The sequence below is a fragment of the Solanum verrucosum genome, unplaced genomic scaffold (genome assembly GCF_900185275.1).
Source record: "Solanum verrucosum unplaced genomic scaffold, falcon-dt-bn FXZP01000261.1, whole genome shotgun sequence".
Taxonomy (NCBI): domain Eukaryota; kingdom Viridiplantae; phylum Streptophyta; class Magnoliopsida; order Solanales; family Solanaceae; genus Solanum; species Solanum verrucosum.
The window spans coordinates 3,295,437-3,319,192 of record NW_026019969.1 but is presented as its reverse complement, the minus strand read 5'-3'; the positions used below and the strand labels follow the sequence as shown (position 1 = coordinate 3,319,192).

Sequence of the window (23,756 nt, the reverse complement as noted above, 5' to 3'; positions counted from 1 at the left end):
TAACAAATACTATTGTACATATTGAAGAAAAATGAAAAAAAACTATATATTATATTCAGGATGAAAACAATATTTATATTATCTTCATTGCTTAATATGAATGTATATAAATATTACGTACCACTTCACTTAAAAATAAGAAACTATCATATATATATATACTAGGTAATGTTGCCCGTGCTATGCACGGGCACATGCCCAATAATATAAATGGTATGTTTTGGGGCTAATAACGGAGATTTTGAAGCGATTGTTTGCGTGGGAATAAGTTTTTTTATCACAAAGTTGTACTTTATTTGACGCTATTCAAGGCACAATAAGACTATCCACATACAACATTTTTGAAATATTTTATGTTGTCAATTATCATGATTTATAGTATTTTTACGATAGATTCACTTAAAGAATGAGTGGAATTTTTTGTATTTTTTTTCAAAACATATTTTATGTTGTCAATTATCATGATTTATAATATTTTTATGTATTTTTTAAATATAAAAAACCCAAAAAAAATAAGACAAATAAATTAAAATGGACCCAATATATGTTATTTTTGTTGTCTCAATTTATGTCACACAAATAAAATATGGAGAGTCATCCAAATTTTAATTTTTTTTTTAAAAATGTTTTAAGTTATTAATTATTGTGATTTATAATATTTTGATGTAACTTTCAAATAACCAACATTACTGGTCACTTTGTCCTAATTTATGTGATATGGATAAAATTACAAAATTAACCCTTTTAAAATGTCTTTTAGATATTTTAAGTTGTTAATTATTATTATTTATAATACTTTTTTGGTAATTTTAAAATGATATGTGTTATTTTTTCTGTCTTAATATATGTGAGTCTGAAAGAATTCTGAGAGTGAACCTATTTTATTATATAGCTTTTAAATATTTTAAATTGGTAATTATTGTAATTTTTAATGCTTTTTAAGTCATTTGTAAATGATATATGTTGCTTCCTTTGTCCCATTTTATATAGTATAAATAAAATTCCCGAAACCAACTAAATTTTTAATATATTTTTTAAAATATTTTAAATTATTAATTATTGCGATTTATAATATTAAAAAAAAAAGTACAAAACTTGTATCAGCCAAAAAAATGACCACGATAATTCGAAGCCTACAGAAAGCAATATGGTTGTACGTAATTTTTAAATACTTAATATATATTACTCCACTTGTCTCAATGTATGTAGCATTGATAAAATTTCAAGATCCAATCAAATGTTGTTAATTGTTAACGTTTATAATACATTTTACGTAGTTTTCAATAATTTCACATTAAACAATACATATTACTACTTTTGTCTCATTTTATGTGACATTGCTAGATTAATTTTAAGAATCAGTCAATTTATTTTTTCTATTTTTTTAATAAATATTTTAAGTAGTCAAAATCACGATTTATTGTATTTTATACATAATTTTTAACGATAGATTAATTTCAACAATTAATCAAATTTTTTTATATGTATTTATTTTTGAAATATTTTATGTTGTCAATTATCATGATTTATAGTATTTTTACGCAATTTTTAAATATAAAAAAAAATTAAGACAAATAAATTAAAATGGACGAAATATATGTTATTTTTGTTGTCTCAATTTATGTGACACAAATGAAATTTGAAGAGTCATCCAAATTTGCATTTAAAAAAAAATGTTCTAAATTATTAATTATTGTGATTTATAATATTTTTATGTAACTTTCAAATAACTTACATTGCTGGTCACTTTGTCCTAATTTATATGATATGGATAAACTTACAAAATTAACCCATTTAAAATGTCTTTAAGATATTTTAAGTTGTTAATTATTATTATTTATAATACTTTTTTGGTAATTTTGAAATGATATATGTTATTTTTTCTGTCCCAATATATGTGACCCGGATAGAATTTTGAGAGTCAACCTATTTTATTATATATCTTTTAAATATTAAATATTTTAAGTCATTTGTAAATGATTTATTATATTATATTATATATATATATATTATATTTATTTCTACTATATAATAAAAGGGGTTTTATTATGATATTATATATTATATAAACTCCCTTTTATTATATAGTAGAAAAATAAATATATATTAATATATTATATAGTAGAAAAAATGATTTATTATATTATATATTATATAGGGAGTTTATGATGGGACACATAGAATGTCCCATCATAAACTCCCTCTTATATAATAGTAGAATTACAATTACAAAATTAACCCTTTTAAAATGTCTTTAAGATATTTTAAGTTGTTAATTATTATTATTTATAATACTTTTTTGGTAATTTTAAAATGATATATGTTATTGTTTTGGTCCCAATGTATGTGACCCAGATAGAATTTTGAGAGTGAACCTATTTTATTATATATCCTTTAAATATGAAATATTTTAAGTCATTTGTAAATGATTTATTATATTATATTATTATATAAACTCCCTTATAGTAGAAAAATAAATATATATTATATAGTAGAAAAAATGATTTATTATATTATATATTATATATTATATAGGGAGTTTATGATTGGACATCACAGTGTCCTATCATAAACTCCCTCTTATATAATAAGAGAATATAATTTCACTAGTATAAAAAAAAGAAGAGCAACGGATACAGAGGGAGAAAATGGAGAAATTGAGGAAAAAATCAAGAAAAAATCACTCATTCTTGACTCATTCAATTTTGGTATTTACTTCTAAGAATCACTCCTTCTTGACTCATTCAATTTTGGTATTTACTTCAAGAATCTTAGGTTTTTTTTCCAGTTGGTGAATGCAAGTGCGAGTTGCTAAGTAACTGGGGTTTACGTTGAAGCTGCAATGGAAGAGTAAGTAATCTTTAAATCCAGTGGGTTCTTTCCTTGTTTTGATAAAGTTTACAAGACTAATAGATCTTGAAGTTGGTTTGAAGTAAATCTTGATGTTCTTAGGTAGTAAAGGTGAAAGATTCTTGATATGTTAAGGAAATTTGATGGTAGAGAATTTACGGGAACGCAATGTGGGTGGGTGGGTGGCTCCAATTGAATGTGTTGTCTGTGTTTGCAGGGAGAACTCTATAGAGCTTCTACAAAGATTTCGGAGGGATAGGCGGATACTGTTGAATTTCATACTTTCAGGAAGCTTAATCAAGAAGGTGGTAATGCCCCCGGAGCTGTTTCCTTGGATGATGTGGATCTTGATCAAGTTAGCGTTGATTTTGTCCTCAATTGTGCAAGAAAAGGTAGGGAATGTCCACCACAAAATATAGCCTCTACTTATTTGCTTTAAAATAGATTGCATTTGCAATCATCAAGTCATGACTGATTTTGTTGTTTTGGTATTTACTTCCAAGAATTATTCCCTCTTGACTTGTTCAAATTTCATTCAGTTTTGGTATTTACTTCAAGAATCTTGCATTTTTTTTTTCAGTTGGTGAAGGCAAGTGTGAGTTGCTAAGTAACTGGGGTTTATGGTGAAGTTGCCAGGGAAGAGTAAGTAATCTTTAAAACCTTATGGGTTCTTTCCTTGTTTTGATTAAGTTTACAGGACTGATAGATCTTGAAGTTGGTTTGAAGTAAATCTTGAAGTTCTTAAGTAGTTAGGGTGAAAGATTCTTGCTATGTTAAGGGGATTTGATGGTAGAGAATTTACTGAAACACAATGTGGTCAGTGGGTGGGTGGGTGGCTCCAATTGAATGTGTTGTCTGTGTTTGAAGGGAGAACTCTACAGAGCCTCTACAAAGATTTCAGAGAGATAGGCGGATACTATTGAATTTCATTCTTTCAGGAAGCTTAATCAAGAAAGTGGTAATGCCTCCCAGAGCTGTTTCCTTGGATGATGTGGATCTTGATCAACTCGTTGATTTTGTCCTTAATTGTGCAAGAAAAGGTAGGGAATGTCCAGTACAAACTATAGCCTCTACATAATTGATTGCAATCAAGTCAGGATTGATTTTTTCTTTTGGGTAGACGGACTCCTTGAACTATCTGACAGCAATCTGTTCCCTCATATGGTAAATTCGGACTTGCACATTCATTATTATATGTTCTTGGGTCATTATTTATGAATGTTCTTGTTCGGGATTGCAAATACATTGATTTCTGTTCAATATTTACTATTTGTGAATGTTCCATTTACCGAGGCTTATCTATTGCTGCTTAGAATTATTTTCATATGGGGTTGTTGTGTAGCAATTTTTCCTATCCCAAAACATTATTTAGTGTGTTCTATGCACATCAATGTTTATTTTCATTCCTCAACGCTTTCCTTTTTGTATTAAGAGTAATGCAGGTTCAAATGATGAATTCTTTCTAGCTACAAATCCTGAACTATCGGGTTTGCCTCCAAGAAGATTACCCCCGCCTGTCCCTATTTCCACACCATCACCAATTATGCCAACACTCTCCACATCAGACAATTGACTGAACCATTTGAAGAGCTGTCCAGTTTATCCAAATCTCAGTCTCTCAGTTCCACACAACAACAAGAGTTTAACAATGCTGCTGCTGATCTTGTGCTTGGATTGTCGTCATTTGCTACTGGTAAGCATGCTTATTATAGGTGTACATGTGTATGGTGGACCTGTAACTTCTGCTATCATAAGTGTGACCATTTCATTTTTGCAGTATTAGGTTGTAATTTGCTTCTTTTTTTAGCTCTAAGGTGCTATATCTATAGTGCTGGTTATACCAGAAAAATAAAAGATGGAGGGAGAGTAATGGTTACCATTTTCAAAAAAAAAAAAAAAAAAGGACCGGGAGAGTAAGAGTACTTTGATATTTTTCTCTGGTTCTATATTTGTACTACTGGTAACTTTGTGCTTAGGATGCTGGCACATGACTAGGAAGCTATTAACAACATTGATGCAGATGTATCGTATAACTGCTCTAGTTAAGGAAACTCTTTCTGTGCTTCTTTATTTATTTTTATAATGGAGAAACTAGGGTGACATAATTTTGCCAAAATTATATGGGGCAGTTCCAAGTGAAAGATTGTGTTGCCAGTAAATTAAGCTTCTTGGATTTATTGTCTTCTGACCTCGGCATTCTAACTGCTCAGAACCTTTTTATTGGTTGGTGGCGGGATGGTTTTGCTAATAAAGCTTCCATGTGTCATGCTCAATATTTTATGTAGTGAATCTGGTGTTTTTCTTAGCCTTTTCTTGTTTTAAGTATAGATTGAGACTGTGTCTGGGACATTGGTACTACGATGGGTGAATTCACAACTTGCAAGGATTTTGAATTGGGTTGACCGGGATATTCAGCAGGAGGTAATAACTTAGGGAGTTTCTAAATCTATAGATTGTAGTTCATTTAACAATTATATCAATTATTTAGCTGTTCCTTTGTCATTATACTTCTATTCCCTATGCCATTTGTCATTAATCATTTATCATTTTAAATTTTTCTATCTATATCCTTTTTTATAAAGTTAAATGAGGCATCTCCTGGTTTCAATATTCACGGTTATGATAATAAGAGTAAATTGAAATCCTCCTTCTAACCAAAGACCAGTCTTTTAGCATATGAAGTTAATTACCTTTTTATGGTTTTCCAGCGGTGGGTACCGGTTTCACCTCAACAAAGGCATGGAAGTTCCATTGTTGAAGTCTACAGGATTGTGGAAGAGGTTCACAAATCATACTCTGTTCTTTTGCATAGTTATTTTTCTCAATTTTCTGGAATCAGTTTATTCAGTTTCCATGGCATAAGTTTATTGTGTTTCGTAATGGAATTACAGTAATATGGAAGAAGAGTTGCGATAATTTGTCAGCAACAAGAAAAGTTATTTCTTTATTGATTTATTTTGTGTACAGCGGGAAAACTGGACTTTAAATTAGTAACGTATGAAATCATAATGCTACACTAAAAAAGCCAAATCTAAATTCTAGGCTTTTGTGCTTGAGGGCTAAGTTTGATCACAAACTACTCTCAGCTGCGAGATGAAGTTTGTGTGTCCTTCCTGTCGATGTTATCTATAGCAGCCTAGCTTCTTTTCCTTTTGGTGCATGAAACTTAAGTGAAAAATACTTAGCTTTTGGAACATATACACTTGAAGATTCACAAGCTTCTAAAGCTCCAGTTCCCTACCCATGTGGTGTGGGGTGGGTGAGAAAAAAAATAGAAAGAGGAAGTCAACTTTAAAATGTGGCTCAGATTTTGAACATTCTGCTTTTATCATTGTTGATTCTGTTATGCCGACAGTGGTTTACAAATGCTTTTATACGATACCACATTTTGTAATGAGTTGAGCAATTTTCTCACTGCAGACGGTCGATCAGTTCTTTGCTTTGGAAGTTCCAATGAGGCCAGGAGAACTGGGTAGCCTCTTTCGCGGCATTGATAATGCATTTCAAGTATATGCAAAGACCGTTTTAGATAAGATTGGTATATACTTTCTTTCTGCACAATCTTAAAGATTTCCTTTTTTTTTTCACAGTGAAGAATCCTTCATACTGAAATTTTACATGCCTGTTGTTGCAGTTTATTAGCTTAATTGTCTCCTGGTTCATTTTGTGTCTTGCACTATGATTTGATGAATGACATCAATGTAATGGATGAAGGAACTATTAGATCAGAATCTGTTTTCTGCAGTATACAAAACCCTTTCACCGTAGGAAGTGCGGGGTACCTCTTTACAACAGAATTTCAAAGTTATCCTTCCCACTGGAACTGTAAATATTCTGTTCGAGTGACCAATAATAGGATAGCCTAGTTTTATAATTTCACTCTTTTCTTGCAAATGATATGGATGAATTGCCAATTTACCCATTTGACGACCCTTCATCGCCATCCTAGTTTCCCATTGACAGAATTTAGCATGTTGAATTTTCAAATAGCTTTGAAGCTTTTATTTAGTGGCTCTCTTTTTATGGCAACGAAAAGTTGTACCGTGTAAATTATTTGTATTCTTCTACTTCTCTGCTCATCTTTTTGCATTTGCATATCTTGCATTTGTTTCTGCAGAACTGTTTGCTGCTAAATTGAACCTATATATTTCATGGTGAACTTGCTACCATTTGCATGCAGCTAATAAGGAAGATATTGTTCCACCTGTGCCTATTTTGACGAGATACTCAAGGGAAAGTGGAATTAAGGCATTTGTAAAGAAGGAGTTGAAGGATACAAGGATACCAGATGTCTTGAAGTCTGTTGAAATTGATGTAGCGGCAACATCAACGCTTTGTGTGCAGTTGAGAATTGCCTTCATGTTAGTTAACTTCTACTTTCCCTCTTTTTATGTATGATAACATCTCAAGCTGTTAATCATTTGCTCTCGTATGTTTCACGTTCGCCCCTTTATTATTGAATCTAAAGGGTGTATTTCTCTGCACTGGTTTGATTGGAAAATCATGGCTCTGGCCTCTGGCAAGTTTCATTAGCTTGAAGCTGGACTTTAGGTGCTCTACTTCATAGTATTACCTGTGAGGGGTGATCCTGCTGAGTGTTTATAGTGTCACCTTACATCATAGGTTAAATTTGAGAGGGCCCGTTGAATGGGAAATTTAATCAAGAAATTGAAAAAGATAGTAGCGAAGTTCTATAATTTTGAATGATGTTTGCTGCTAAAGTCTTTCAAAAATCAACATTTGGCAAGTACTGTATAGGCAGGCAATTGGATTTTGGGCAGTTAGTATATTATACCATTCTGACTAATTTCTTTTGTATAAGAACTGTTGTCTTTTCAATTTAGATATCTTCTCTAACTTATTACGTTTCTAGCTTAGTTCAGTACTTCTTTCCGAAATACTTTTATTATGAGTGGATTAATTTACACTCATCATCTGAAGAACTCTAAAAATGTGATGTAAAAATAAAACAAGTACTGATGAGCCTTGTAATGGCAACAGTGTCGTCTTGGGGCTATTTTTTTTTACTGAAACTTTACCCTATCAGAAAGAACACTTGTCATTTAAACAAAGGAATCCAAATGAAGGTATAATTTAACTTGTCATCATAGTCGATATTCTGCTTGAACTTGTTAAGCTGCTGGTGGCATAAATTACGTGAAACTAGACGATTTGTTATCTATCACCCTTCTTCTCCTGCTCTGATGCGAAATATACTTGAAGATAGATTCCTCTTCTGAGCCATTGATCCATAGGAGGTGGAGGCTTATATTGAAAAGCTTTCTGAAGTTTAATGTTGGAATCTACTGGCCTCTAGCAGCAACTTGATACATATCGTAGTCAATCACCACCCCCCATCTCAAGAAGCTCTTACTGCTTCAGTATCAAATGTCATCATAGGCTTTTACTTTTGGTGCTTGAAACTTAAAGTGAAGATTCACAAGCTTCTAAAGCTCCAGTGCCCTACCCATGGGGTGTGGGGTGGGTGGAAAATAAAATAGAAAGAGGAAGTCAACTTTAAATTGTGGCTCAGATTTTGAACATTCTGCTTTTATAATTGTTGATTCTGATATGCCGACAGTGGTTTACAAATGCTTTTATACGATACCACATTTTGTAATGAGTTGAACAATTTTGTCACTGCAGACGGTCAATCAGTTCTTTGCTCTGGAAGTTCCAATGAGGCCAGGAGAACTGGGTAGCCTCTTTCGCGGCATTGATAATGCATTTCAAGTATATGCAAAGACTGTTTTGGATAAGATTGGTATATACTTTCTTTCTGCACAATCTTAAAGATTTCCTTTTTTTTTCTCAAGTGAAGAATCCTTCATACTGAAATTTTACATGCATGTTGTTGCAGTTTATTAGCTTAATTGTCTCCTGGTTCATTTTGTGTCTTGCACTATGATTTGATGAATGACATCAATGTAATGGATGGAGGAACTATTAGATCAAAATATGTTTTCTGCAGTATACAAAACCCTTTCACAGTAGGAAGGGCAGGGTACCTCTTTACAGCATAATTTCAAAGTTATCCTTCCCATTGGAACTGTAAATATTCTGTCCGAGTGACCAATAATTGGATATCCTAATTTTATTATTTCACTCTTTTCTTGCAAATGATACGGATGAATTGCCAATGTACCCACTTGACGACCCTTCATCACCATCCCAGTTTCCCACTGACAGTAATTAGCATGTTGAATTTTCAAATAGCTTTGAAGCTTTTATTTTGTGGCTCTCTTTTTATGGCAATGAAAAGTTGTACCGTGTAAATTATTTGTATTCTTTTACTTCTCTGCTCATCCTTTTGCATTTGCATAGCTTGCATTTGTTTCTGCGGAACTGTTTGCTGCTAAATTGAACCTATATATTTCATGGTGAACTTGCTACCATTTGCATGCAGCTAATAAGGAAGATATTGTTCCACATGTGCCTATTTTGATGAGATACTCAAGGGACATCAATGCTTTGCTTGCAGTTGAATAGCCTTCATGTTAGTTAACTTCTACTTTCCCTCTTTTTATGTATGATAAGATCTCAAGCTGTTAATCATATGCTCTCGTATGTTTCACGTTCCCCTTTATTATTGAATCTAAAGGGTGTGTTTCTCTGCACTGGTTTGATTGGAAAATCATGGCTCTTGCCTCTGGCTAGTTTCATTAGCTTGAAGCTGGACTTTAGATGCTCTACTTCATAGTTTGTGCACAATTCTGTTTTACTTTGATTAGGCGCTTGCAAATCTTGTGCGCATGATAAGTCATTTGTTTTAACTTAATACAGACACTGATCAACTCAGAGCTTGTACTATGACCTCTGTTTAGCAATTTAAAACTAAGAAACTAACTTCCAAATTTACTCTTTCCATGAATAATGGTTGCCAATATTACAAATTTTCTAATTTTCTAATTTTCTAATTTTCTCTGTTTCAAAAATATATTTCAAATTTTCTGCCTTTTCTGTTGACATTAATTCCATCTAGGATATTATTTAGTTTAAGTCAACAGTACAGGAAAGTTGTGTCTAAAAACTAGTTGATGTTTTTGGATTAGGGGTTGCTATGCTTGTTCGAAGGCTTCTTCTACCTACCTTTTCTGGTGAACTATTTTAAGTTTGTTCTGGTAAAAAAAATCATATGTTATATGTGCTGTCTGTGCATTCACTATAAACCATAGGATTCACATACATGGACACTTACAAATAATATTATTGTATTATACGACTTAGATGTTTATGCAGGCAATGGAGTCTGCAACAATATCAGATAAAGAGCAGGTAGAGTTCTACATGACATTTTCAATCAAAAATGCATTTACAAGGGTAAAGAATTGTTACCCTTATATAATTACTGCTGTTGAAATCTTTCTATATGTTGGGATAGTGCTTGTTCAAAGACTAGTTTAATTAGATTCTTCCAGTGTTCTGAAAGGCGATTGCCTCGTCGCCAATGGTGAGAGGCGAGGCGAGGCGACCGTTCATTGCCTTTTAGTTTTGTGGCGAGGCGATCTTCAAAAGACGACGCCATGGCGACAAAGGCGAGAGCCTAGAAAGGTGTCGCCTTTTGTATTTTCTTTAAAAAGGTGACCAATTGAGGGTTTTAAAAGTTGAAATGTAATTTTAGGATTTTCGACTAGACTCTTAAGGCTACTAGCTAGACTTTTTTGGCAACTCCAAAGTCCAACCGATATGTATTTCTTCTATCTTCTTCTTTTCTTCTTCCTCTGTTTCCTTTATCTTCTTCTACTTCGATTTCAGAGTCACTTCTACCTTTGTTTTTTTCTCTCTCACTGTTTTGACTTTTGTTCTGTTTTTTTCTCATTCAAGTTCTAAGTAAGTACTATCTATTTTCAGTTGTTGAATTGAAATATTTCTTAATATGTTATTGCTATTGAGATTTTGATTAATTATATATGCAATTAAATATTTTAATTTTTTGGTATTAATTGGGCCGCATTTCCAAAGGCGAGATATGAGTATTAATTGCAATGAACATATTATTTTACATATAATCCCATTAATTAAATATTTAATATTTGTAATTCTTATTAAATGTAATATAATATTCTAAAAAATATATTATGTAATATAAACTATTTTCGTCCCGAATTAACAATATGTTAATTTTTTTAAAAAAAAATTGTCACTAATATAATTTGAAATCTCCGATTTGAACAATTTTTAGCTAGAACAAAAATGATCATTTTTAATTCTATAATGCATTAATAAAGCATTTAAGGGAGCAACGTAATAATCTTGAAAGTTGAGTATTTATGTAATTTTTATGCAATTGTATTTCATTAATGATTTCATTTTTATTTGAATTGTCCATTAATTTGTATATTATATAATATTTGCTTGCAATTTATGTTAAAATTTTGAAATAAAATATAATTTTATATTAAATAAAGAATTTGAAAAAATAAAATATAATTTTATATCACATGAAAATTATATAAAATGATTATTTGAAAAAAGAAGAAGAATGATTTATATTATGAAATAGAAATAATATAATATTGAGGAGAGAAGAATATTTTTTTAGAGAGTAAATAAAGAATTAGGTTGAAGTTGGTTGTCCAATTAAAAACTCTATGTTTAAAGAGTAAAATAGAGTATAAGGTTGGTGATGCCCTAACCCAATAATCTATTTACTCTCTAAAAAAGAATCTTTTTATCATATATCATATCTCATCTCTTAAATCATATATCATATCTCATCTCATATCTCACCTCATATCTCATCTATCATATCTCATCTCATATCTCATCTCATATCTCTCATCTCATATCACATCTCTCATCTCATATCTCATATCTATATCTCATCTCATATCTCATTTCTCATATCTCATATCTCATATCTCATATCTCATCTCATATCATATCTCATCTCTCATCTCATTTCTCATCTCATTTCTTATATCTCATATCTCATCTCATCTCATATTTTATATCTATATCTCATCTCATCTCATATCTCTCATCTCATATTTTATATCTATATCTCATCTCATATTTCATATCTCATCTCTCATTTCTCATCTCATCTCATATCTCGTATCTATATCTCATCTCATATTTCATATCTCATATCTCATATCTCATATCTCATAGCTCATTTCTCATATCTCATATCTCATATCTCATATCTCATATCTCATTTCTCATATCTCATCTCTCATCTCTATATCTCATATCTCATATCTCATATCTCATATCTCATATCTCATATCTCATATCTCATATCTCATATCTCATATCTCATATCTCATATCTCATATCTCATATCTCATATCTCATCTCTCATCTCTCATCTCTCATCTCTCATCTCACATCTCACATCTCACATCTCACCTCTCACCTCTCACCTCTCACCTCTCACCTCTCATCACACATCACACATCACACATCACCTCTCGTATCTCATCTCATCTCTCATCTCTCATCTCTCATCTCTCATCTCTCATATCTCATATCTCATATCTCATCTCATATCTCATTTCTCATCTCATATCTCATCTCTATGATATCTCTCATCTCATATCATATCTCTCATCTCATATCATATCTCTTTCATCTCATATCATATCTCTTTCATCTCATATCTCATCTCTCATCTTATATCTCATCTCATATCTCTCTCATCTCTGTCATATCTCATCCCTTTCATCTCATAGCTTATATCATATCTCATCTCATATCTCTCTCATCTTTGTCATATCTCATATCTCTCTCATCTCATATCTTATATCATATCTCATCTCTGTCATATCTTCTCTTTCATCTCATAGCTTATATTATATCTCATCTCATATCTCTCTCATCTTTGTCATATCTCATATCTCTCTCATCTCTGTCATATCTCATCTCTTTTATCTCATAGCTTATATCATATCTCATCTCATTTTGTATCTCATCTCATATCTCTCTCATCTTTGTCATATCTCATCTCTCTCATCTCGTATCTCTTTAATCTCATATCTCTCTCATCTCATATCTCTCTCATCTCATATCTTTTCTCATCTCTTTTATCTTTTATCCCATTTCTATCTCTTTCATCTCATATCTTTTCTCATCTCTATCATCTCTCATCTCATATCTCTCATCTCTTTCATCTCATATCTCATCTCTTTTATCTCATATCTTCTCTCATCTCATATCTCTCTCATCTTTCTCATATCTCATGTCTCTCATCTTTCTCATATCTCATCTCTTTCATCGCATATCTTCTCTCATATCTCATATCATATCTCTTTCATCTCACATCTTCTCTCATCTCTCTCATAACTGAAATCTCTTATCTCTCAACTTTCATATCTCTCATCTCTCATCTCATATCTCTCAATTCTCACATCTCTTATCTCTTTTGTGTCTGTCATCTCTTACATTTTTCTCGCATCTCTCATCTCTCATCTCTCACATTTCTCTTCTATCTCTCCCATCTCATCTCATATCTCTGATTTCTCAACTCTTATCTCTCTTATCTCTGTCATATCTCATCTTCATCTCTTAACTCTCATATCTCTCATCTCTCTCATATCACCTATCTCTCATCTTTCTCATATCTCAACTCTCATATCACCTATCTCTCATCTCATATCTCTTTGATTTCTCTCTCATCTCTGGCGATCTCTCTCTCATATCTTATCTCTCTCTTGTCTCTCATCTCTTATTTCTCATATCTCTTGTATCTCTCAGTTCTCATCTTTCACGTCTCTCACATTTATCTCGTATCTATCATCTCTCACATCTCTTTCATCTCTTTCATCTCATCTCTCTCATGATCATATCTGTAACACCATAGAGAAAAATTTGAACTAAGACCCGAACCGTTCTTCGTTGTGAGTAGGATTTTATCGAGGAATTAAAATTTCTTAAGTGTTAACTTCACTAGATGTATCAACTTGAGTTCGAAAGAGAAATAAATTGGAAATAGCAAAATTTGAAATTTTGCAAGTTATGCTTAAGTATGAGTTTTGGGTCGACTTCAAACGAACATAACTTCTAGCTCAGGATGAGTTAGGTGTGCTACCAGATACCGTAGGAAAGACCTTTGAATTATCTTTCCAATGCTGCTGAGTTTGCTAAGTGTCACGACCCGAGAGTACCCCCTAGTCGTAACATGGCGTATTCGACCCCGAAGGGGTCTTATACGAGCCACATAGTCATTCATTGCATTCAATAATGAAAATAGTGCGGAATAATAAAAAAAAAAAACTTATTTACATCCACACATTTAAACTTCATTAAAACAACTTTAAAAACACACAGCGGAAGTCTAAGTCTCACATGGCCATCTTAGACACAGTCACAAAACATAAGTAGGGACACGGCCCTTTACAATCAAAAGAAGTCTATTAAGTCTATTACATGAACAAAAGAACTTAAAAGTCTTATCCTCGAATCCATGAGGACATACCAAGTCTTGGAGGAAAGCAATCCAACACTTCAAACTAGCTAGGAGGGATCACTTGCCGGAACCTACACTTATAGTAAAAATATGAAGAGTATGGGTTAGTACACAAAATGTACTAAGTATGATGACCATGCAAGACATGCTTTAAAAGGGACATTTTGGTTAGAAACCCTGCATTATGCCACTTTTTGAAGTACCATGAATAGTTGCATAAAAGACATACAATACAAGCATAAACATCAAGTAAGTCATAATATTACCTTTAAACAATTTCAATATGAAAACCTTTACCTTGGACCTTCACCTCAAGAAACCCTTATGCTATACCTCGTGCAATGTATGGATGACGTCCCATACCACCATCCATACTAAGGCACCACATTAAGGTCACTTAAGGTAACTTATCATTCCTTTATTTCACCTTTGCACAATATTCATACATAAGAGGTATATCATCACTTAAGACATGACAAGGGAAAATAACTCGTAATATAACCCAAGTATAGCATGCATCTCATATTAAGCATTTGAGAGCCAACATTCTTTAATAACCTCATTTAGGCCACAATTGTATCACATACATTAGAATTTAGAGAAACTCACTATGACCCTCTCCAAGCCTACTCGTGCAATGTATAGGTAGCATCTCATACTACTACCTACGCTTTGTAGAACCTATCAAGAAATCATAATGAAATCTCGCATGATGGGAAGTAAGCGTTTAACCGACATAGACCATGAGAGCTTGTCATGGAATCCGGTGTCATAAGTCCCCACACCGTAAAGAGGTGGTCTACTTGCCTAAGGAAGACCGGTATATAGCTTAATGGATCCACTAGCTACCTATGCGGGCACATAATTTATGGGATAAGGTAGACGATCATTGAAACTCATGCCTAACTATTGGGGGAGTTTCCATCTAACCAAATCCACTCGGTGCTTAGCCAACATTCCCATAGAATAGTTCGTTACCTTGACATTATCACATATGAGAGGTTCCATTGGCCTACCAACTCCAAATTACATTCATTAACACGTGAAAGGGTGCTTTAAGCCTACCGTTTCAAGGTTCATTTAGGAAAGCTCATTAACTTCTCTTGAAAGGGTGCCATGGGCCTACCGGTTCAAGTCTCATCATTAACCTTCATGGAAAGGTGCCATAGGCCTACCGACTCCAAGGTTCATTATAAGCTCGTGTGGAAGGGTGCCACTAGCCTACCGATCCGAGGGTTCAACAATCAACAATATAATCATTTATACAAGAAAATGATGCATAAGCCCTACCAATTCAAGGTATACTTTATATTGAAGAATCTTTCATAATCTATCATCAACATTCATGAGTGTCAAATTGAGAAATAATCTTTCAATAGCAACACCTTTACGTTCATAACATGATCACATTATCTTCATTGAATTCTCATTCATATAATGTCATGATAACACTCCAATTTCTCATACTATGCCTTTAAGGCCATGGTCACAATACATTCCATAATTAAACACCTCCACCATAAGTGGATCAAACCAAGCAAGAACAATTTTTATCCATAATATGAGATTAAGCCAACTTACCATCCATCAAAGCCATAATAACCATTACTCAATTCCCAACAATTCTATCACCACAAGGTGATTCACCCATAATTTGCCCATAAGGCCACAATCCTCAATTCATCCATATATCAACAATTCATCATAAATAGATATACAAAACCATATAAATCAACAATACAATCCGATCTAAACACAATTTCATCAACATTAAATCATAGGCATTAAACCCATTTCATAAACAAATTCGAGGCTTTTAATGAAAACATGGGTTCTTGAAGAAGTTTCATATAAAATCATCTTAAAATCATAAATACAACTTTAATTCACCAATATAATGACTTTGAAAACATTTTACCCATGAACCCATACCTAGAATGGAAAATAGAAGTTTTGTTCTTTGAAGACTTTTGAAACCCTTTTTAATGGACTCCTTGAAGGAAAGATAATCAAGGATCAAGGGTCACCATACCTTTGCTATGATCTCCCACGAAATTTGATGAAGAAAGCCTTGAATCCAAAGCCCTAGCTCCCACTTCTTCTTCTTCTTAATGGAGGATTGTAGAGAGGGAAATGTTTTAGGGATGGGAATGGAACTAATGGTATCTAGGAAATAATATATGTCCTTTGGAAGAATGGTCCAACACTTAGAAAAAAAATGAGGCGGGTGAACAGTAACCACGCCTATTGGAAATTGTCTTTTCCTGCCGAACAGATTTTACGAAAATGAGCATAACTTCTTCGTCCGAACTCCGAATGAGATGAAACGAAGTGCGTTAGGTAGCTAACTCAAAGGGCTTTCCATGGATATATTATTGGCCACCCAAATAATTTGTGTGCTAGGAGATATGACCCTCCAAAGTAGACCCTCGAAAAAGGCTTCACTTGGAAATTTCGGATTTTGATACGGTTGCTCTAAAATTTGGGTTAGACCCATTTCCCACTCAATTTGACCCCCTAAACAAGAATATGAAGTCGGATTTTCGAAAAACGAAACGGATCTCTTTATATACAGCTAAACAAGTTTGCGGTAACTTTCGAAGCACATTTTTAAGAACTTTTTGGGTCAAATTCAAATATAATCATTTCATTAAGTTCTGGACTCCAAACTCACATGTGAGGCTCTAGTTTTACTCTATCATTTTCCGGGTCGTTACACTAAGTTTAGAGGTCGGATGAGTGAGATATGACTTTTTGAAGTTAGGTTGTCCAGTTAAGAAAAGTTAACCGGAAATAGTAAGGGGTATTTTGGTCTTTTCCTTACCCAAACAGATTTGTTTCCTTTTTAGTAATATTTTAGAGGCCTAATCTGATTAGGTTCAGTTTTATAATCCTAGTTTACGCCTAGGGTTTTAGTTGAGTGTTCAAGAAGAGAAAATAGGAGAAAAGAGAGGGGATGAAAGCGTTCGTCGAGATTTTTGTTGTGGATTTTCGCCATGGGTTTAATCGCTAAGAGGTATGTAAGCTTCCATAGTGTTGAGTTTGTTCACCCACACACCAAACATGTTATTTTCAACGCAAATTTCATTCTTGAAGTTGAAAGATTTGAGTTCTTGAAGGTGTTCTTGAAGTTCATTCTAAATCTTGTTGTGTTGGGTTTTGGATGATTTCTTGAGATCAAAGTGAGTGTTTTAAGGGTTGTATTGAGTAGATTAAAGTGTACTTATGTTAAGTAATTGATTCTAAGTGATTGGGGAAGAAACCATTCGATTCTAGGCGAAATAGGGTGAAAAAACGAGAAAAGAAACTTGTTGAATTTTTTGGGTTGGGGCTGTAACGACCCGGAAAATGATAGAGTGAAACTAGAGCCTCACATGTGAGTTTGGAGTCCAGAACTTAATGAAATGATTATATTTGAATTTGACCCAAAAAGTTCTTAAAAATGTGCTTCGAAAGTTACCGCAAACTTGTTTAGCTGTATATAAAGAGATCCGTTTCGTTTTTCGAAAATCCGACTTCATATTCTTGTTTAGGGGGTCAAATTGAGTGAAAAATGGGTCTAACCCAAATTTTAGAGCAACCGTATCAAAATCCGAAATTTCCAAGTGAAGCTTTTTTCAAGGGTCTACTTTGGAGGGTCATATCTCCTAGCACACAAATTATTTGGGTGGCCAATAGTATATCCATGGAAAGCCCTTTGAGTTAGCTACCTAACTCACTTCGTTTCATCTCATTCGGAGTTCGGACGAATAAGTTATGCTCATTTTCGTAAAATCTGTTCGGTAGGAAAATGCAATTTCCAGTAGGCGTGGTTACTGTTCACCCGCCTCATTTTTTTTCTAAGTGTTGGACCATTCTTCCAAAGGACATATATTATTTCCTAGATACCATTAGTTCAATTCCCATCCCTAAAACATTTCCCTCTCTACAATCCTCCATTAAGAAGAAGATGAAGTGGGAGCTAGGGCTTTGGATTCAAGGCTTTCTTCATCAAATTTCGTGGGAGATCATAGCAAAGGTATGGTGACCCTTGATCCTTGATTATCTTTCCTTCAAGGAGTCCAATAAAAAGGGTTTCAAAAGTCTTTAAAGAACAAAACATTCTATTTTCTATTCTAGGTATGGGTTCATGGGTAAAAATATTTTCAAAGTCATTATATTGGTGAATTGAAGTTCTATTTATGATTTTTATATGAAACTTCTTCAAGAACCCATGTTTTCATTAAAAGCCTAGAATTTGCTAATGAAGTGGGTTTAATGCCTATGATTTAATGTTGATGAAATTGTGTTTAGATTGGATTGTATTGTTGATTTATATGGTTTTCTATACCTATTTATGATGAATTGTTGGTATATGGATGAATTGAGGATTGTGGTCTTATGGGCAAGTTATGGAAGAATTCTCTTGTGGTAAGAAAAATGGTTGGGACTTGAGTGTTGTTGATTATGGCTTTGGAGGATGGTAAGTTGGCTTAATCTCATATTATGGATAAAAATTGTTCTTGCTTGGTTTGATCCACTTATGGTAGAGGTGTTTAATTATGGAAGGTTTTGTAACCATGGCCTTAAAGGCATAGTATGAGAAATTGGAGTGTTATCATGACATTATATGAATGAGAATTTAATGGAGCTAATGTGATCATGTTATGAACGTAAATGTGTTATTATTGAAATGATTTTTCTCAATTTGACACTCATGAATGTTGATGATAGAATATGAAGGATTCTCTAATTTATTGCATATCTTGAATTAGTAGAGCTTATGCATTATTTTCTTGTATAAATGATTATATTGTTGATGGTTGAATCCTCGGATCGGTAGGCTAGTGACACCCTTCCACACGAGCTTATAATGAACCTTGGAATCGGTAGGCCTATGGCACCTTTCCATGAAGGTTAATGATGAGACTTGAACCGGTAGGCCCATGACACCATTTCAAGAGGAGTTAATGAGCTTTCCTAAATGAACCTTGAAACGGTAGGCTTAAAGCACCATTTCACGTGTTAATAAATGTAATTTGGAGTTGGTAGGCCAATGGCACCTCTCATATGTGATAATGTCAAGGTAACGAACTATTCTATGGGAATGTTGGCTAAGCACCGAGTGGATTTGGTTAGATGGAAACTCCCCCAATAGTTAGGCATGAGTTTCAATGATCGTCTACCTTATCCCATAAACTATGTGCCCGCATAGGTAGCTAGTGGATCCATTAAGCTATATACCGGTCTTCCTTAGGCAAGTAGACCACCTCTTTACGGTGTGGGGACTTATGACACCGGATTCCATGACAAGCTCTCATGGTCTATGTCGGTTAAACGCTTACTTTCCATCATGCGAGATTTCATTATGGTTTCTTGATAGGTTCTACAAAGTGTAGGTAGTAGTATGAGATGCTACCTATACATTGCACGAGTAGGCTTGGAGAGGGTCATAGTGAGTTTCTCTAAATCCTAATGTACGTGACATAATTGTGGCCTAAATAAGGTTATTAAAGAATGTTGGCTCTCAAATGCTTAATATGAGATGCATGCTATACTTGGGTTATATTATGAGTTATTTTCCCTTGTCATGTCTTAATTAATAATATACCTCTTATGTATGAATATTGTGCAAAGGTAAAAGAAAAGAATGATAAGTTACTTTAAATGACCTAAATGTGGTGCCTTAGTATGGATGGTGGTATGGGACGCCATCCATACATTGCACGAGGTATAGCATAAGAGTTGATTGAGGTGAAGGTCCAAGGTAAAAGTTTTCATGTTGATATTGTTTAAAGGTGATATTATGACTTACTTGATGTTTATGCTTGTCTTTTATGCAACTATTCATGATACTTCAAAAAGTGGCATAATGCATGATTTCTAGCCAAAATGTCCCTTTTAAAACATGTTTTGCATGGTCATCATACTTAGTACTTAATTGTGCTAATTCCATATTTCTCTATTTTTACTATAAGTGTAGGTTCCGGCAAGTGATCCCTCCTAGCTAGTTTGAAGTGTTGGATCGCTTTCCTCCAAGACTTGGTATGTCCTCATGGATTCGAGGATAAGACTTTTAAGTTCTTTTGTTCATGTAATAGACTTCTTTTGATTGTAAAGGGTCGTGTCCCTACTTATGTTTTGTGACTGTGTCTAAGATGGCCATGTGAGACTTAGACTTCCGCTGTATGTTTTTAAAGTTGTTTTAATGAAGTTTAAATGTGTGGATATAAATAAGTTTTTTTTTATTATTCCGCACTATTTTCATTATTGAATGCAATGAATGACTATGTGGCTCGTATAAGACCCCTTCGGGGTCGAATACGCCATGTTACGACTAGGGGGTACTCTCGGATCATGACAAACATGGTATCAGAGCATAAGATTTTGGAAATGGTTTTTAGGATCAAAGTCTGACAAGCCACGTCTAGTAGAGTCTTGTTCATCGGTGTGAGTCGCGACACGTCTATGAGCGATAGGCTATAGGACGGTAGAAGTTACACTTCTTTCATTATCCTTGAAGTCGTGTCTTAGAGTTTGGTTTATGAGTGTTCTTTTTTTTAATCCTTCTCTTGTGTTTATAGGATATGAATACACGAGGGAGACCCGGCAAGAGAGTAGGAGAAGAGGATGTGAATGAGGAAGTTCCTCCCCAAGTTGTGCAAAATGGTCAAGGTGTGCAATGCAATCAAGTTCCTATAGGTGAGCAAGAGAATGAGGTTCCGGTGGTTCCCCCGGATATGACCAATGAAGAGATTAGGTCGGCTTTCTTAATCTTGGCCCGAGCCATGGCGGCTCAAGCGACTAGAGATATGGGGCCTAGGGTGAATGCTAATGAGGGTACTATGGCTTCTAAGTTGAGAGACTTTGTGAGGATGAATCCTCCGGTGTTTCTAGGTTCTAAGGTGGGAGAGGATCCCAAGAATTTTTGGATGAAGTGTATAAGGTAGTGAGTGTTATGGGGGTGACTTCAAAAGAAAAGACGGAGCTTGCCTCCTATCAATTGAAAGATGTTGCCCAAATTTGGTTCACTCAATGGAAGGCTAATAGGCCGGTGGAAGCGGATCCTATAGAATGGGAGAAGTTTAAGGAAGCTTTCCTTGGTAGGTATTTTCCCCGTGAGAAGAGGGAGTGTAAGGTTGAGGAGTTTATCAACCTTAGACAAGGCAATGCGAGTGTGCAAGAGTACTCCTTGAGGTTTACCCAATTGTCTAAGTATGCTCCATCTTTGGTGTCAAACCCTAGGGATGAGATGAGTAGGTTTGTGACCGGTGTATCCGACCTAGTCAAGGAAGAGTGTCATACGGCAATGCTCCATAATGACATGAACATTTCTAGGCTCATAGTGTATGCTCAATCCATTAAGGAGTCCAAACTCAAGAGGATGAATAGGAATGTGAAGAGGGGTAGATCCGATGAGCAAAGTCAACCTAGGTTCAAGAAGAGGGCTCAAGACCAAGATTCTTCAAGTGCTCCTAAGGTTAACCAAGAAAAAAATGGTGAATCTCAATTTTCTAAACCTACTTGCATCACTTGTGGCAAGAGGCACTATGGGAAGTGCCTAGCCGGTACTAATGGGTGTTATGGTTGTGGAAAGAATGATCACAAGGTGAAAGATTGTCCTACTCTTACGGCTAGAGGAAGAGAGGCAAAGCAAGCTTCTAAAGATGGAACGGTTCCTATTCCTCCAAATTATGGTCGTTTCTATGCTCTCCAAGCTAGCAAGGACAAGAAAGCTAATTCGATAAAAGGCGTCGGTAAGTTTTAGTTCCTTATGGTCATGAATGTCTTGATGAGGTTTCTATGTTGTTGTTTCTCATGTTTGCCTTAGTTGGGTTTGGGGGGATGCTATGTTGAATAGCAAGGTTGTTGAGAGTGTTGATATCTTTATCTCGTTCCTTCTATTCTTACTCAAGCTTGAGACCAAGAGTTCCTAGTAGCTTGTTTTATGTTTTGGAGTCTTGGGTGAAAATGAGTTTCCATGGTCTCCTTATGTTATGCATGTCCTATTTGAATTCTTGTTAAATGATAAAAATGAGTTTTCATAAATGTGTTCCTCATATTGATGTGCATTTAGTTGAGTTGTCTATATGCTTCATGAGGATAAATGTTGAACATGCTTAAATGTTGCATAATTGTACTTTTATGAGAAAATTGCATAATGTGCCTAATAATTTTGGGATGAGTGTGATGTAAATTGGAGAAGGAAGTTCATCCAATGAAATGAGAAATGGTAAAGTTTGATGCATAAGGAATTGGTAGATGTATTTCTAATTTCTTGAATTGCATGAAGTTGTTTGAGCCTCATTGATGTGGAGTTGATGTTTCCTCCGATATTTATTTACTTGTATGCATGTTGATGGGTTGTATACTTGAGTTGTTACCCCTTATGTGTTTAAAGTGTCATTCGAGGACGAATGTTCCTAAGTGGGGATAATGTAACGACCTGGAAAATGATAGAGTGAAACTAGAGCCTCACATGTGAGTTTGGAGTCGAGAACTTAATGAAATGATTATATTTGAATTTGACCCAAAAAGTTCTTAAAAATATGCTTCGAAAGTTACCGAAAACTTGTTTAGCTGTATATAAAGAGATCCGTTTCGTTTTTCTAAAATCCGACTTCATATTCTTGTTTAGGGGGTCAAATTGAGTGGGAAATGGGTCTAACCCAAATTTTAGAGCAACCGTATCAAAATCCAAAATTTCCAAGTGAAGCCTTTTTCGAGGGTCTATTTTGGAGGGTCATATCTCCTAGCACACAAATTATTTGGGTGGCCAATAATATATCCATGGAAAGCCCTTTGAGTTAGCTACCTAACGCACTTCGTTTCATCTCATTCGGAGTTCGAACGAAGAAGTTATGCTCATTTTCGTAAAATCTGTTCGGCAGGAAAAGACAATTTCCAGTAGTCGTGGTTACTGTTCACCCGCCTCATTTTTTTTCTAAATGTTGGACCATTCTTCCAAAGGACATATATTATTTCCTAGATACCATTAGTTCCATTCCCATCCCTAAAACATTTCCCTCTCTACAATCCTCCATTAAGAAGAAGAAGAAGTGGGAGCTAGGGCTTTGGATTCAAGGCTTTCTTCATCAAATTTCGTGGGAGATCATAGCAAAAGTATGGTGACCCTTGATCATTGATTATCTTTCCTTCAAGGAGTCCAATAAAAAGGGTTTCAAAAGTCTTCAAAGAACAAAACTTCTATTTTCTATTATAGGTATGGGTTCATAGGTAAAATGTTTTCAAAGTCATTATATTGGTGAATTGAAGTTCTATTTATGATTTTTATATGAAACTTCTTCAAGAACCCATGTTTTCATTAAAAGCCTAGAATTTGCTAATGAAGTGGGTTTAATGCCTATGATTTAATGTTGATGAAATTGTGTTTAGATTGGATTGTATTGTTGATTTATATGGTTTTCTATACCTATTTATGATGAATTGTTGGTATATGGATGAATTGAGGATTGTGGTCTTATGGGCAAGTTATGGAAGAATTCTCTTGTGGTAA

The 23,756-nt window shown here is 34.1% G+C and overlaps 2 protein-coding genes across 2 annotated transcripts in view; one reads left to right on the top strand and one right to left on the bottom strand.

Moving 5' to 3' along the window:
* LOC125815302 (protein MAINTENANCE OF PSII UNDER HIGH LIGHT 1) overlaps nucleotides 1-1,655 on the bottom strand; it is a 106,178-nt gene extending 104,523 nt beyond the window's left edge. The window contains exon 1 of the mRNA XM_049494743.1: nucleotides 1,651-1,655. The gene's annotated coding sequence lies outside the window, so the exon portion shown is untranslated. The remainder of the gene's footprint in view (nucleotides 1-1,650) is intronic.
* A 2,631-nt stretch (nucleotides 1,656-4,286) lies between these two features.
* Nucleotides 4,287-23,756, top strand: part of LOC125815262 (protein unc-13 homolog) — a 60,056-nt gene continuing 40,586 nt past the window's right edge. The window contains exon 1 of the mRNA XM_049494697.1: nucleotides 4,287-4,337. The gene's annotated coding sequence lies outside the window, so the exon portion shown is untranslated. The remainder of the gene's footprint in view (nucleotides 4,338-23,756) is intronic.